The sequence below is a fragment of the Lepus europaeus genome, chromosome 3 (assembly GCF_033115175.1).
Source record: "Lepus europaeus isolate LE1 chromosome 3, mLepTim1.pri, whole genome shotgun sequence".
Classification (NCBI taxonomy): domain Eukaryota; kingdom Metazoa; phylum Chordata; class Mammalia; order Lagomorpha; family Leporidae; genus Lepus; species Lepus europaeus.
In genome coordinates, this window is record NC_084829.1 from 6,859,949 (window position 1) to 6,875,526 (window position 15,578).

General features: G+C 51.8%; 1 long non-coding RNA gene across 1 annotated transcript in view; it reads right to left on the reverse strand.

Moving 5' to 3' along the window:
• The window catches only part of LOC133756730 (uncharacterized), a 126,521-nt gene that overhangs the window by 41,849 nt on the left and 69,094 nt on the right, over positions 1-15,578 (reverse strand). The window lies entirely within an intron of this gene.

Here is a 15,578-nt window from a genome sequence, read left to right on the forward strand (position 1 = left end):
ACAGAGGCCGCTTATTCCCAACTTCTCCGAGGAATATTGGAATATTGCTCACAGCTTCTCAAATCTTCTCAACATCTCAGGGCACTTCAAAAAGTTCATGAGAAAAATGGAATTAAAAGAGAAGTTGATTTTGGTGCAAAAAGTGTTTGAAATCCATGCATAGTTTTTTCATAACACACATTTTTTCATCAACTCTTTGGAGTTCCCTGGTGCATTAGATAAAGCCCTGGCATCCAAGAGTTTCATGTGATTTCTTATAGATTCATATGTATTATTTAATAAGATTATCAAATTATGTCATGAATATATTATTATTATATATTATTAGTTGGAAACTAAAGTCACTATTGTATCCTTAATATTTTCAAATCCCTATTCAAAAAAATAATTGCTAATTTGTAGTATGTACAGCTAATTTTTCTTTTTTAAAAAGATTCATTTTATTTATTTGAAAGGCAGAATAACAGAGAGAGAGGGAGAGACAGAGAGAGATCTTCTATCTACTGGTTCACTCCCTAAATTGCAGGGATGGCCCAGGCCGATGCCAGGAGCCCGAAACTCTATCAGTGTCTCACGTGGGTGCCGAGGCCCAGGCTCTCAGGCCATCTTCCACTGCTTTTCCAGGCGCACTGGCAGGGAGCTGGGTGGGAAGAAGGGCAGCCAGGGCTCAAACTGGTGCCCCAACTACTTGATTGTGATTTATCTCAATCTCATGCACTTTTATCTCTTGCTATCCCCCCCACCCCCCCACCCCCCACCCAGAGTGTGCATCAGCAAGAAGCTGCAGGGAGGAGGAGCCAGGACTGGAACCCCAGCATCTGACATGGGATGTAGATGTCCCAACTGGACATTTTTTTTTTTGTAAGGCAGAGTGGACAGTGAGAGAGAGAGACAGAGAGAAGGGTCTTCCTTTGCCGTTGGTTCACCCCCCCCAAAATGGCCGCTGCGGCCGGCGCACTGCGCTGATCCAAAGCCAGGAGCCAGGTGCTTCTCCTGGTCTCCCATGAGGGTGCAGGGCCCAAGGACTCAGGCCATCCTCCACTGCACTCCCGGGCCACAGCAGAGAGCTGGCCTGGAAGAGGGGCAACCGGGACAGAATCCGGCGCCCCAACCGGGACTAGAACCTGGGGTGCCGGGCTGCAGGTGGAGGATTAGCCTGTTGAGCCGCAGCACCGGCTCCCAACTGGACTTTCAACAGTTGTGAGACACACACACACACACACACACACTTTACTTCTTTACACTTAGAGACTATCAAACTTTGCAGTGTTTGGTGGTATACTGATTACCAAAGTACCTCCATCCCTCACACCCCACCCCCTGGTGCTCATGCCCCTTGCACTGTGACCTTGGAGTTCCTCCCATCTAGAGGTGGAAATCTGCCTGTTTCCAGACCCCTGAATCTGAGCACTCTGGCCAATACCATGTGGCAGAAGTGACAAGTCCATCCTCAAGCTGGACTCAAAATCGTGCTCGGTTCCACCTGCTCACTCAGAATCCAGCCCGGCCGTCCTGTGAGGAAGCCCATGCTGGCCCACCAGAGCCTGAGAATCCACCCAAGACAGGCAGGGATCCCAGCCGAGGCCCTCCCAGACTCTGCAGCCCAGCCCCCCTAGTCTGGCAGCAGCTGTGGGAGCCAGCCCTACACAAGCAGCTGAGTCCTCCTCCTCCTGGGACCTACAGAGACACAGAGCCACCCACGGGCTCCTGAGCGCCAAGAACGTTTGCCGTGTAGCGTTTATGGTTATTAGGCAGCATTTTCAGGCCAGAGATGGCTGAAATAGCTTGCTTTGATGGATTCGGTACTATTTACTATGGTGCTAACTGAATCCAGAAGGAAGAAAATAACTATTTTTAACACTCAGGAACTTGTCCCAAAAATGAAACAGATAACACTGACATTTTTACACATAGGATTGATGAGTATGAGATCAATAAAAGACGTTCAAGCATAAAAATGTATTCTGTTAGGATGAAAATCTGGAGAAGTGGAACAGTAATGGGAATTCAAGGAAGGGCAAAAAAGAAGATGAAATATTTCTGAATGTTAACAAAAAAGGTTCCTGTGATTTAAAATGTGAGTTACCAGATTAGCACAGCATTTGAATTCCATTTGACCCTTATTTTAAACTAATGTAACATTCTTACTTTAAAATGTTAACATTTTTTAGCATGCCAAAGGGACATCCTTTGCAACTATTTAAATGTATGATAGGGGCCAGCACTGCGGCCTAGCAATGAAACTGCAGTGCTGGCATCCTACATGGGTGACATGGGTGCCAATTTGAGTCCCAGCTGCTCCACTTCTGATCCAGCTCTCTGCTATGGCCTGGGAAAGCAGTAGAAAATGGCCCCTAGTCCTTGGGCCCCTGCACCCACATGGGAGACCTGGAAGAAGCTCCAGGCTCCAGGCTCCGGACAGGTGCGGCTCCAGCCACTGCAGAACCAGCAGATGGAAGACCTCTCTCTCTCTTTCTCTCTCTCTCTCTGCCTCTGCCTCTATGTAATTCTGCCTTTCAAATAAATAAAGTAATTAAACTCTTTAAATGTATGATAAGAATTTTGGATGTTGGTTTATAAATTTATAAATTTTGGATGTTGGTTTATAAACGTTGGGGAGGGCTTTCTCCAAATTCCTTTAGGAGGTATGCAGCCTCAGATTCTTGCAAACCACTGTTGTAGAAAAGGTGCTGATGGAGCCCTTGTTTAATGAGTGAGATGTGTTCTCCCTGCTGTGCGTCACGGAGCCCGCTGTGTGAACTGCACAGGGGCTTATGTTGATGTACAATTGTATATTTGTTTCAGTGTGTAATTTCTCTGTGGCCAGTCATAACTTTTTCTTTTAGCATTGCTCCATGCTAATTGTCTTTTATTTGAAATTTTTTTTCAACATATCAAAGACAAAGAGAGAGGCAGCTACACAGAAACATCTTCCATCTACTGGTTCACTCTCCAAATGCCCCCAGTGGTTGGAACTGGACCAGGCTATAGTCAGGAGCCCAAAATGTCATCCAGGTCTCCTGTGTTAATGCCGGGAACCCAAGTACATAGCCACCACCTGCTACTGCTCAGGGTGTGCACTAGCAGGAGTCTGGAATCAGAAGTGGACCCAGGACTCGAACCAAGGCATTCTGCTATGGGATACAGGTATCCCAGGCAGTGTCTTAGTGGCCACACCAAGCACTCACCCCTCATATTCCCAAGGAGAGATGGAATGACTGCTGAACCAGGAAACTGAAGAAAAGGGAGAATGGAGGACCCCGGTCCGGAAGCAGTACCAGGCTGTAGAGAGGAAGGGGTTTTCTTGCAGAAGACGCTGGGATGCAGGAGAGAACGAGTTCTCAGTGAGGCCAAGGATGGCACAGTCAGCCAGTGATAACTGCTGCTTGCCACGTGCCAGGAACTCTTCTAACTGGCAAAGAACAAGAATAATGAAGTCCCTAGGTTTTTTAAATAATTAATTTTAAAAATTTGGTGATTAACGTGTAATACTTACACGTTTTTATGGGGTACGGTACAGCATTTCAACACCTGTACACGGTGTAAACTGATCGTCCCAGGCAATCAGCCTTTCCATTCCCTTCTCTTTTGTCTTTGAGCCCTTTCTGCATAGGCAACAAAAGCAGACTAGACAAATGTGACTTCACCAAACTGAGTTATTTCTGCCTAGCAAACGAAACTAGTAACAGAGGGAAGAGATGACCGGCAGAACGGCACAAAGCACTTGCAAGCTATTCATCCAACAAAGGGTTAATATGCAGACTACTGGAAACTAGAAAAGCTCAAGAACAGGGCCAGCACTGTGGCACAGCGGGTTACGCTGCTGCTTGCAGAGTCACCATCCCATACAGGAAGGCTGGTTTGGGTCCCGACCACTCCACTTCTTTATTTATTTCAGAGGTAGAAGTACAGAGAGAGGGAGAGACAGAGAGAAAGGTTTTCCATATGCTGGTTCACCCCCAAATGACCACTCTTGGTCAAAGCCAGGTGCCAGGAGCTGCTTCTGCCCCCACGCAGGTGCAGGGGTCCAAGCCATCTTCTACTGCTTTCCCAGGCCATAGCAGAGAGCTGGATCAGAAGAGGAGCACCTGGGACTAGAACCGGCACTCATCTGGGATGCCAGTACTGCAGGCAGAGGCTTAGCCTGCTACGCCGCAGTGCCTGTCTCGACTACTCCACTTCTGAGCCAGCTCCCTGCTAAAGCACCTGGGAGGCAGCAGATGCTGGCTCAAGTATGTGGGGCCCTAGCACTGACATAAGAGATGCCCCTGACTTTGGCCTGGCCCCATCTGCTGTGGCCATTTGGGATGTGAACTAACAGATGGAAGATCTCTCTTTCTCTGTCACTCTCCCAGTCAGGGGGTGGGGCGGGGACTTTGCTCTCCGGCCACTTGCTGTGTCCCGCCTCTCAGCAGCTCTGCACGCGCTGTCTTCTCGGCTGACAATGTTCTTCTCTTTCATTAAATACGATGCAATGCAGTGGGCGCTCTGTTTCGGTGCGTCAAGAGCCAAAGGTGCGCAGGATGAGTGGGAAGACTTGCTCCTGCCCCGACCTCACCCATCCCTTCCCACGCCCCGCCCCCAGCTCCTGTTGGTGGTAACTGTTTTTATCAGTCCTTGTTTATTTTTCCAATCTGTCTGCAAATACATGCAAATATAAAGACTTATACAATACTATCTGCCTCCAGCCTTTTCCTACACAAAATGGAGCCAACTAGGCATACCCACTGTTCCTTGCTTTTTAAGCTTCACAGAATGTTCTGGAAAGCTTGCCCTGTCAGTGCACAGGTAACACCCCTGCTCTTTCCCCCCCCATGGCGTTATATTCCGTTGTGGGGATGTCTGTGGATTATCCAGTCTTCCTGAGGTGGACAGTGAGCTGTACCCGGGCTTCCACTACAACAAGCGATGGTCATGAGTGACAGTGAGTGTCCATCTCTCCGCACCTCTGCAGAAGCCCCTGGGGATATGTCCCCAAAAGGCCACCTGACCTTATATTCCTGGCAAACTCTTACTCATCCTCCGGCACTCACAGCCCTTGGAGCCAGGCCTAAGACGAAGCATGTCCAGAGAGGAATAGGAATTATGTCTGCCTTCGTTATCACACTGGGAGTCAGGGTGTGCAGCCGCCTTCCTCACCTCTGTACTGCCGCGAACAAAGCCAGATAGGAATGAAGAGGCGGCACTGGAGCTCAGGTTTCTTAGGAAACGCAGAGACGGCCCCTCGCAGGGAAGTGGACTGGCTGTCAGTCGGGGTCAGGCAGTCTGTATGTCCAGAATCCCAGAAGTAACAGCCAGAACAGTGAGAGCATCCAAGCACACAGAAAACCCCTCCTCTTCAGGGTACAGTTCATTCCTCAAGCCCATGCTCTAAAGCAGGTGACCCTAAGAAAAAGTCTTGGGACCAGCGCTGTGGTACAGCAGGTTAAGCCACTGCCTGCAATGCCAGTATCCCACATGGGTGCCGGTTCAAGTCCCGGCTGCTCCACTTCCGATCCAGCTCCCTGATAAGTGCCTGGGAAAGCAGCAGAAGATGGCCCAAGTCCTTGGGCCCTGCATCCATGTGGGAGACCCGGATGAATCTCCTGGCTCCTGGCTTCCGCCTGACCCAGCCCCAGCCGTTGTGACCACTTGGGGAGTGAATCAGCAGGTAGAAGATCTTTTTTTCTCTCTCTCTCCCTTTCTCTCTCCACATAACGCTGCCTCTCAAATAAATAAAATAAATCTTTAAAAAGAAAGAAAGAACAGAAGTCTTGAACATGTCAGCGTACGCTGTGCTTTGACTCTTCGTTTAGTGCTTGTTTCTCGCGTGAACAAGGCAATAAGAGAAAGCACACTTGGTACAACTCCAGGTGCCCCATGTACGGCAAGGCAGAGGGTGAGCAGACACGCGTGGGGCCTGTGTCCACGTGGGTACAACTCCAGGTGCCCCATGTACGGCAAGGCAGAGGGTGAGCAGACACACGTGGGGCCTGTGTCCGTGTGCTCATGGCAATGGTTTGGACACAGGAGGCTTGGTCCTCAGTGTGGTGGGGCCTTTAAGAGGCGGGCCCTTGTGGGAGGTGATTAGGTCGTGGGTGTTGCTGACTAGCTTTCCAGGGACCCTGGTTGTTAGAGGGAGCCTGACCCCTGAGCTGCTCTCCGGCTTCCTGTCCAGCCATGTGATCTCTCGCTCTCACAGGTGCTCCCGCGGCCATGCCGAGAGACTCTCCCTAGATGCCAGACCCATGGGGCCACCTGATCTTGGGCTGTCAGTCTCCAAACCTCTGAGCGAAATCAGCCCGTTCTTCTTTACAAAGTACCCAGCCTCAAGTACTTCACTACAGACACAGACAACAGAGTGAGGAAGAAAGTTGGTTCAAGAGCACACAGCTGGCAGGAGCGGGCTAGGTTTCGAAGCCAGGCAATTGATTCAAGAGTCCACCCGCTTCCTTTCAATGCTGTGTGTGTGTGTGTGTTTACTTTCCATGATGTATTGGGTAAGGATGAGTTCATTCGTAAGTTTCAGAAAACCCCAAGTCAGTGTGGTTCACATATATCTGTCACATAGATGAAAAACAAAGGTGAACCCTCTAGGGTTTCAATAGTGGCCAGCACTGTTAGAACCTGTGCTCCTGGCCGGCGCCACGGCTCACTAGGCTAATCCTCCGCCTTGCGGCTCCAGCATACCGGGTTCTAGTCCCGGTCAGGGCACCGATCCTGTCCCGGTTGCCCCTCTTCCAGGCCAGCTCTCTGCTGTGGCCAGGGAGTGCAGTGGAGGATGGCCCAAGTCCTTGGGCCCTGCACCCCATGGGAGACCAGGAGAAACACCTGGCTCCTGCCATCGGATCGGCGCGGTGCGCCGGCCGCAGAGCACCTACCGCGGCGGCTATTGGAAGGTGAACCAACGGCAAAAGGAAGACCTTTCTCTATGTCTCTCTCTCACTGTCCACTCTGCCTGTCAAAAAAAAGAAAAAAGAAAAAAAGAAAAAAAAAAAAAAAGAACCTGTGCTCCTAATCAATGCAGAGCATCTACCTCGTGGCCCAAAGTGAACTCTGAGCTCCAGCAACCACATCTACATTCCATCCCATGGCAAGGAAGAAGGAGAAGTAAGGGCACACTCCCTCTCCTCAATACTACTTCTCAAAAGTTGACATGAACATTCCACTTTTAGTCTGTTAGTCACAATTTCACCCCTTGGCCACACCCAGTTCCAAGGGAGGCTGGAAAAAATAGCCCTTGTTCAAGAAGGCATGTGGAAAATGTAGGTTATTATCACGAAGAAAGAAGTAAAAAATGTAAATTAAGGAATAGCTAGCAGACTCTGCCACGCACAGTCACAAAGAAGCATGTGCTCCTGGAACCCCAGTGTAGAAAAACGACTTCAACTCACCTGGTGGAAGTGCTTTTCAGAGGCCCCGCCCCTGCTGTAGTCCCCCACCTGCTGCCTATCCCCTCCCCACAAGGCCACCCATCTGACCCTGGGACGGCGCTTCCACTTAGTGAGCCCAGAGGAACTCCCCAAGCTCATTCAGAACTCCCAAGCTGAGCCTCCTCCAAGCTAATAGTCCAGACATTTGGAGCGAGCGACCAAGTCCCCACCCCCAGGCTCCTCATCTCCAAGCCGATCTCCCACCATGCTCTCAGCACCCCAGGGCACTGCCAGTGCTCTCTGAGGTCTTGCCTGAAGTCCTCAGCGTGGCCTTGTGCCATCAGAGGAGGGGTCTCACTCTCGGGCGAGAAGCATCTATCACCCCACTTCCAGGTGGGCTGGCCGGACTGCTGCAGGCTTTGCCATTGCTCCACACTTGGAACTCAGAGCAGGGCTGCACGTTCCCTCGGCTCTGTTGATGCAGTGGGTGGCTGGGCCTTACCTTCCTCCCACTTTGTCTCCTGCTCACAGGGTCTCTTGGTTCAAACCAGCACAGATCTTTGTCAATCCCGAGTCTGTCCATCAACAAACCCTCCAAGCCCCCCCCCCCCACCTCCGCCTGCAACCTTTCAATAACTCAACCATGGCTTTGTCGACGTCCCTGGGCAGAATGTTGCACAGGGCTTGGCCTGGGACGAGGCTGTGTGACACATCCCTGAAATCCTCCCTCCGGGTGGCACTGATACATCTGTGGCAACAGGGAAAACTGGTTTGCAGCTGTCATTGTGGCACTCAATCAAGGAGCCAAGAGCCCCAGGGACGTGGCTGTTGGCAGCATCTTCTACCAGAACTTTCTTTCAACAGTGAGAGAACTCCAGAGCCCTTAGGCACCAGGATCTGGCTACCAGGAGATAACATTCATTCCCAGGTTCACTCATTCCTCACTCATTTGTACAACATATATCGAGATCTTCTACCAGTTAATTGTGCTTTTCCCTGAGAAGTAAATCCATAAGACATAATGCCCACCTTGAAGGAGACTGTCTTTCTTATTGTTTCGGTTTTATTTTTTTTCTTTTTCCATTTGCTGGTTCACTCGCCAAATGGCCACAACGGCTGGAGCCTGGCCAGGCTGAAGTCAGAAGCCTGGAAATCCACCCTGGTCTCCCACAGGGGTGACAGGGACTCCCCAGGGGCATTAGCAGGGAGCTGGATTGGCAGTGGAACAGCAGAGACTCCACCTGTTCCGTGGATGCTGGAAGCTGTGGCGTGGCCAGGTGTGCTGCACCAGGAGCTCGTCTTTCTAGTGGATAGTAACATTAAAGCCAGGATACCTATGGAAGCTCAAGTCACAGGGCCAGCGTGGTGCTGCAGCCAGCTAAGCCTCTTCTTTCAACGCTGCATCCCAAATCAGAGCACATGTCCGAGTCCCAGCGGCTCCGCCTCCGATCCGCCCTCCCCCCCCTGCAGATGAGTCTGGGAAAGCCACAGAAGGTGCCCGGATGGTTGGGTCCCTGTCAACCCTGTGGGCACCCGGATGTAGTTCCTCCCTTCTGGCTTTGGTGTGGCCCAGAACTAGCCATTGTGGTCAACCGGCGGATAACCAGTGGATGGAAGCTCTCTCTCTCTCTCTTTCTCTCTCTTTCTCCATGTCACTCTTGCCTTTCAAATAAATTAAATAAACCTTTAAAAAATAAAATAAAACTCAAGCCAGGTCATGTGACTCCTCTGCTCGGCACCCTGAAGTGGCTCCTGTGCCCTTCAGAGTCAAGGCCAAGGTCACCCCCATGGCCCCACGTGCCCCGGCCTCCCCTAGAGCATTCTCCCTCTCCCTTCCTCCTTTCCTCCCCTAGACACACTCATCCTCACATGCATTCGCTGGATGTGCTCCTGCTATCTAACCTTTGCACATCTCTGCTTTGTTAGCTGCTCTTCCCCAGATATCCACATGGCTCCCTCCCTCCCTCCCTTAAGAAGCCCCCTCGGGCAGGCATGCCTTGGCCACACCTTCAAAACGTCAGCGTTCTCAGACTGACTTCTTCCTGAAGGACATCCTCCTCTCTAGTGTTGTCAAACCTACTTCATTTTGGTTAATTTCTCTTATTTTGGAAGATGTGTTTATTTATTTGGAGGATGGATAGGTAGGTAGGTAGGTAGAGACAGAGAGATCTTCCAACAATAGATTCACTCCCCAAATGACTGCAAAGGCCAGGGCTGGTGCAGGACAAAACCAGGAGCCTGAAACTCCATGCTGGTCTCCCAATGTGGGTGACAGGGACCCAAACACTTGGCCATCTTCCACTGCCTTCCCCTGGGTCAGAAACAGAGCAGCTGGGACCTAAGCAGACACCACATGGCCACTGTGCCACAACACCGGCCCAACCTTGTCTCCTTTCTGTCTCCCTCATTGGCTGCTCCCTCAGAGCAGCAAGGAGCTTTGGCCATTTTGGTCTTTGTAGACAGAGTACTCAGATGAGCAACTAATATATAAATATATATAGGGAGAGAGAGAAAGCGAGGGAGGGAGGGGAAAGGGAGAACGGAATGAAGGGGAAAGGGAAGGAGGAAGACGCAATTTCAACATAACCTGGCACGTCCCAGCCGAGAGGAGTCCTGACAGCTCTGGCAGCACAAAGGCTCCCAGCCCGTCCTGGGAAGCCAGGAGGCTGCCCTGACAGCCGCGGATGAGCCCGAGTGTGCCAGAAAAGGAGCAGCGAGAGAGGTGATACCAAGGAGAGAAAGCAGCCGGAGAAAGGTCTGGACGTGGAGGCAGACAGGTACCTTGGGCACTTGCTGCCCCAGCAGCTGGAAGGGGCACAGTGGCAGGAGGAGGGCTGGAAAAGGCAGAAGAATCCTGTAGGCCACAGGAGGTATTCCCACTCCATCAAGAGAGCACACAGAGCCCCTGCGGCAGGTGGCTGAGGGCCATCACCAGACTCCTACTGGACAGAGGCCACCGTGTGGGACACAGGCTGCAGGGGAGCATCCTGGGAAGGGGGCATCTGTTGGAAAGCTACTTGCACCATCGCACGGCAAGGGGCCAGTGCATGAATGCCATTTCCTGCCAAGCGCCAGGAAGGGCCAGAGAGATCTCCAAAGAGTCCACCAAGAGCGCACATTCTCTTTTAGTTCTATTTTTCCATGAGCTTTCTGAAGCACTTTTGTGTCTTGGGCATATTCAACTCTACCTTTGTAGAAAGAAAGCAGCCCTGATACCTTGACAGTGAATGTGTATGGCTGGGTTGTGACCTTGACAGTGAATGTGTATGGCTGGGTTGTGACCTTGACAGTGAATGTGTATGGCTGGGTTGTGACCTTGACAGTGAATGTGTATGGCTGGGTTGTGACCTTGACAGTGAATGTGTATGGCTGGGTTGTGACCTTGACAGTGAATGTGTATAGCTGGGTTGTGACCTTGACAGTGAATGTGTATGGCTGGGTTGTGACCTTGACAGTGAATGTGTATGGCTGGGTTGTGATAAAACTTTATGGACATACTAGTCCCAGTTGCTCCTCTTCCAGTCCATCTCTCTGCTATGGCCCAAGTGCTTGGATCCCTGCACCCGCATGGGAGACCGGGAGGAAGCACCCGGCTCTTGGCTTCGGATCGGTGCAGCACTGGCTGTAGCAGCCATTAAGGGAGTGAACCAACGGAAGGAAGACCTTTCTCTCTCTGTCTCTCTCTCTCTCACTGTCTATAAATCTACCTGTCAAATAAAAAAATAAAAAATAAAAAAACTTATGGACAAGGGGCCAGCACTGTGGCGTAGCAAGTAAAGCCACCACCTACAGAGCTGGCATCCCATATGGGCATCCGTTTGAGTCCCGGCTGCTCCACTTCCCATCCAGCTCTCTGCTGTGGCCCGGGAAGGCAGCAGAGGATGGCCCAAGTGCTTGGGCCCTGCACCCGCATGGGAGACCAGGAGGAAGCACCTGGCTCCTGGCTTCAGATTGGCCTGGCTTCAGCCCTTGTGGCCATTTGAGGAGTGAACCAGTGGATAGAGGGCTTTCTCTTTCTCTCTCTCTCTTTCTCTCTCTCTCTCTCTCTGCCTCTCTGTAACTCTGCCTTCCAAATAAATAAAAATTTAAAATAAAAACTTTGTGGACAAAATCATTAGGGGTCAGCTTGAGCCCAAAGGCCCTGGTTGACTGCCTGCTGAATTAGGGGGTGGTGAAGAGAAGCAGGTGTACTGGAAGAGTATGTTATAGGTAGAAGTAGTAAAACCTGGTGGTAAATTGGCTTTAGGAAGGGGAAGAGGAGGCAGGTGTCAAAGGGGAACACCAATGGTGCTGGGTACCTGGGCAACTGAAACCGTTCAGTGCCCATGCCCATGTGTAGAGGCTGACCCTAGGTTCAACAGGAGAATCTCTGTATCTGCCCATTTCCACGTTCGGAATCCCCAAAGGAATCAAAGAAAAGTTGTGTGCGTTGGTCCAAGGATGAACAGCCTCAACTGGAACAGGAGACAGGAAGGGTCTTAACCTTGACCGCCCTCCCAGGTGGCCCTGGACCTGCTTTGAAGCATGGGGGTTATTCTCTGAGCCAAAGGGCAGTTGAGGGTTCCTGTCCCTCCTCCAGCCTCCTGGGCCAAGTCCTCTCCACTGGATCCTCTCTGAGTCAGACAAGGCTGGGACGAGGTGGCTCCATGAGCCCTACCCCCATCCCACATAAGAATCACAACCTATCAGGGTCTGAGTGTGTCAAAATCACAAGAGTTCAGAGAACACTGCAAGAATTTAGTCTGGAGATCACAAGTGGCTTTATTTGCTGTTTTAGAATCAAGCTACATGACTCCATAAAATAGAAGTGCGCCAACGAGCTGAGCAGAAGCTTGTTTTTATAGACAGAGAGGAGTTCAAGACAGCAGAAAAAAAGAGCAAAGAGCAGGCCGTTTCATTGCTGTTTCCCTTATAAGGTGCAGACAGGGAGACAAAGCAATAGACGAACATTCAAGTGGTAACATCAAGATCTTTCAGGGTTTTCTTCTGCATAAGTGCTAAAACAGAGGGAACTTCCTTCTCACGGAGATCGTAATTGGCCTATTTGGAAATTTTGGCTATTATCTCTCTAACCCTGATTTTTTTTTAAATTTATTTGCTCTATTTGAGAGCCAGAGTTAGACAGTGAGAGGGAGAGACAGAGAGAAAGGCCTTCCAGCCGCTGGTTCACTCCCCAGATGGTCACAATGACTGAAGCTGGGCAGATCTGAAGCCAGGAGCCAGGAGCTTCTTCCAGGTCTCTCACCAGGGTGCAGGAGCCCGGGAACCTGGGTCATTCTTTGCTGCTCTCCCAGGTGCACCAGCAGAGAACTGGATAGGAAGTAGAGCACCCATGACTTGAACCGGTGCCCATATGGGATGCTAGCATTGAAAACTTGACCTCCTACGCCACAGTGCTGGCCCTTCTAGCCCCGATTTCTAAGGAAATCAGATAAGTAGCTTAATTTCAGCTGGCTGATGTGGAAGATTAGCATGAGTGACTCCTTGTTTTTGGTTTGATCTGTTGAAGCCCAGGGCAGAGGTCTTATCTAAAATAATGGCCTCCTGAGGCTGGTGCTGTGGCATAGTGGGTAAAGCCACCACCTGCAGTGCCAGCATCCCTATGGGCACCGGTTCAAGTCCTGGCTGCTCCACTTCCCATCCAGTTCTCTGCTATGGCCTGGGAAAGCAGCAGAAGATGGCCCAAGTCTTTGGGCCCCTGCACCCGCATGGGAGACCTGGAGGAAGCTCCTGGCTCTGGATCAGTGCAGCTCCAGCCACTGCGGCCAATTGGGGAGTGAACCAGTGGATGGAAGACCTCTCTCTCTCTCTCTCTCTCTCTCTCTCTCTCTGCCTCTCCTCTCTCTCTGTAACTCTTTCAAATAAATAAATAAATCTTTAAAAAATAAAATAAATAATGGCTTCCTATAACTTTATGTGACATGACTGGGGGCAGGTGCCAGGAGCAGGATGGCCTTAGACCTAACAGCAATGGAAGGCCAGAAAATAGGGAGAACTTCAGTCTCACGAAAATGAGAGATGCCTGTCTCTCTGGCAGCTGTATACAATGCAACCGAGGTTAAAAATAGTAACAATATACATTGTAAAGTAAAATAAATCTGAAAAAACACAACATAATTTAAATAAAATAAGAAGCAACCAACAAGGGCAGGCATTTGGCGCAGCAGTTGTGACCACCTGTGGTACCCATATCCCATGTCAGAGTGCCTGGTTCGCGTCCTGGCCACTCCACTTCCTATCCAGCTTCCAGCGAATGCACTGGAGGCAAAGGGGGATGAGCCAAGTACTGAGTCCCTGTCACCAGTATGGGAGACCAGGATGGAGTTCCGGGCTCCTGGCTTGGCCTGGTGCAGCCCAGGCTGTTGCAGGCAACTGGGGAGTGAATCAATGGATAGAAGATCTTTCTTTCCCTCTCTCTCTCTCTCTCTCCTTTCTGCCTTTCAAATAAAATGAAAATAAAGCAATAAAATTGTTTTAAAAATGAACAAGTCAATGAAATTCCAGTGGCCGGGGACAGACCCCACAGCCCCAGAGGCAGGCAGACAGAGCCCCTGGACAGGCAGGAGGGGCAGGAAGGGGGCCGCCCCGGGGGCATGTGCTGCACAAGTGGCTCCATTTCAACAGTTTGAAAGGCCAGATGCTGACATGACAGTTGCTGAGCCTGGGATGCAAACACACGCAGGAAGCGTTGTGCAAGTGAGCTCTGACACAGGGCTGCCTCCTATGTGGGCTGCTGCCTGCCATGCTGGCACGGCCTCCCCCCTCCCCCAGGGGCCTCCGGCCCCATGGCCCTTAGGGCAGAGCCTGGCCACATGACAGCACAGAGGGCGGGCGAGACACGCTGAGCTGGCAGCTGAGGACCAGGCCGGGCCCAGTGCCAGCCACCACCAGCTGGGGGACTTCTCAGAGCAGGTACCGTGACAGCTACCCAAGGGCCCGTGACTTTTCCCCCACAGTGCGTCTCTGGCATTGCACAGCCCCAACAGCCTTGGATGACCTCTCCCTGTGGGGAGGCACCAGAGGTGCACGGAGCTCCCCAGACAGTGAGCGAGCCTGTGGCTAAACTGCCCCAGTGACCACGGAGCCCACCAGCCATCCAGGAAGGACTCCAGCCCGACTTGTCCCAGGCTCTAATGGAACCCATGTTCTGATGGAAGGGGCCAAGTCCCACCCTCACAGCAACCAGTTGGGACTTCCTGTGAGCCCCATGCCACCCTGGGTGGCCTCAGCCAGTGACACCCTCTGTGGCTTCCTCCTCCCCTCCCCAGGGCTGGCCAGCACACAGGCCCAGGGCACTTCCCCGGGCGCACCAGCTCCAGGCCTGACAGCCAGATGGCCTTCCTCACTCCCCGGCCTGTGGAGCAGGCTGCATCCGGGGGACCCCGGGCAGGCAAGGGTGCTGACCCGGGCAGGCAGGGCTTCCTCCTCCCAACATCTTAGGAAACAGTGGAACTTAGACACTGCCCGCCCCCAACACACGCACACACACACACACACAGAACCCACGACACTTCTAGCTCTCTGGTAGCGTCTCCCCTGGTTTGGGACTGATTGGTCAGGCACCAACTGCATTGCCACCATGAGCTCTCCCCGCAGACCTGCCACATCAGGCCCCTCCAGGACCCATCCCATTCCAGAGCGCGGAGTCTAGCAGGCGGAATTGGACTCATCTGGTGTTTTCGTGGGTGCTGCTGTTGTTCAAACTCGGTATAGATTCCTGCTGCCTTTCAGTAACTTGCAAGGGCTCAGATAGTGAGAAGAAAATCGTACGTGGATGACGAGCCTGACAGCTGCCACCTCCTTCTCCTCCAGCCCATGCTTCCTGTTAGGGAAGCTTCCGGAATGGGCAGTGTTCCTGGTGCGGACTGTAGCTGGGGGCCTCCCAGAAGCTGGACAGTATACGGTGGGGACAGTGGCAGGGCTACCAGGCTAGAACTCCAGGCTGATCTCAAAGTAAAACACCACAAAGAGGTCTTTGGCCATGAGGCCAAGCAAGAGCTAAGACCCTGCAGGCAGAGGAGGCCAGGCGGACATGCTGGGGCTCCTTCAGCAGGTGCCTTCTTGCTAAGTCCACCAGAACAGGGTCTGCTCAGGGCAGAACCAGGCTGCTGTCTGAAGACAGAACAGGCAAGAGGCCAGCCTGAGCCTCAGCACGACGTACAGCCAGCTCCAGCCACTGGTATTCAGATGCAGAGGGAGCCCAACGCACCTTGATACCCCAAGGCT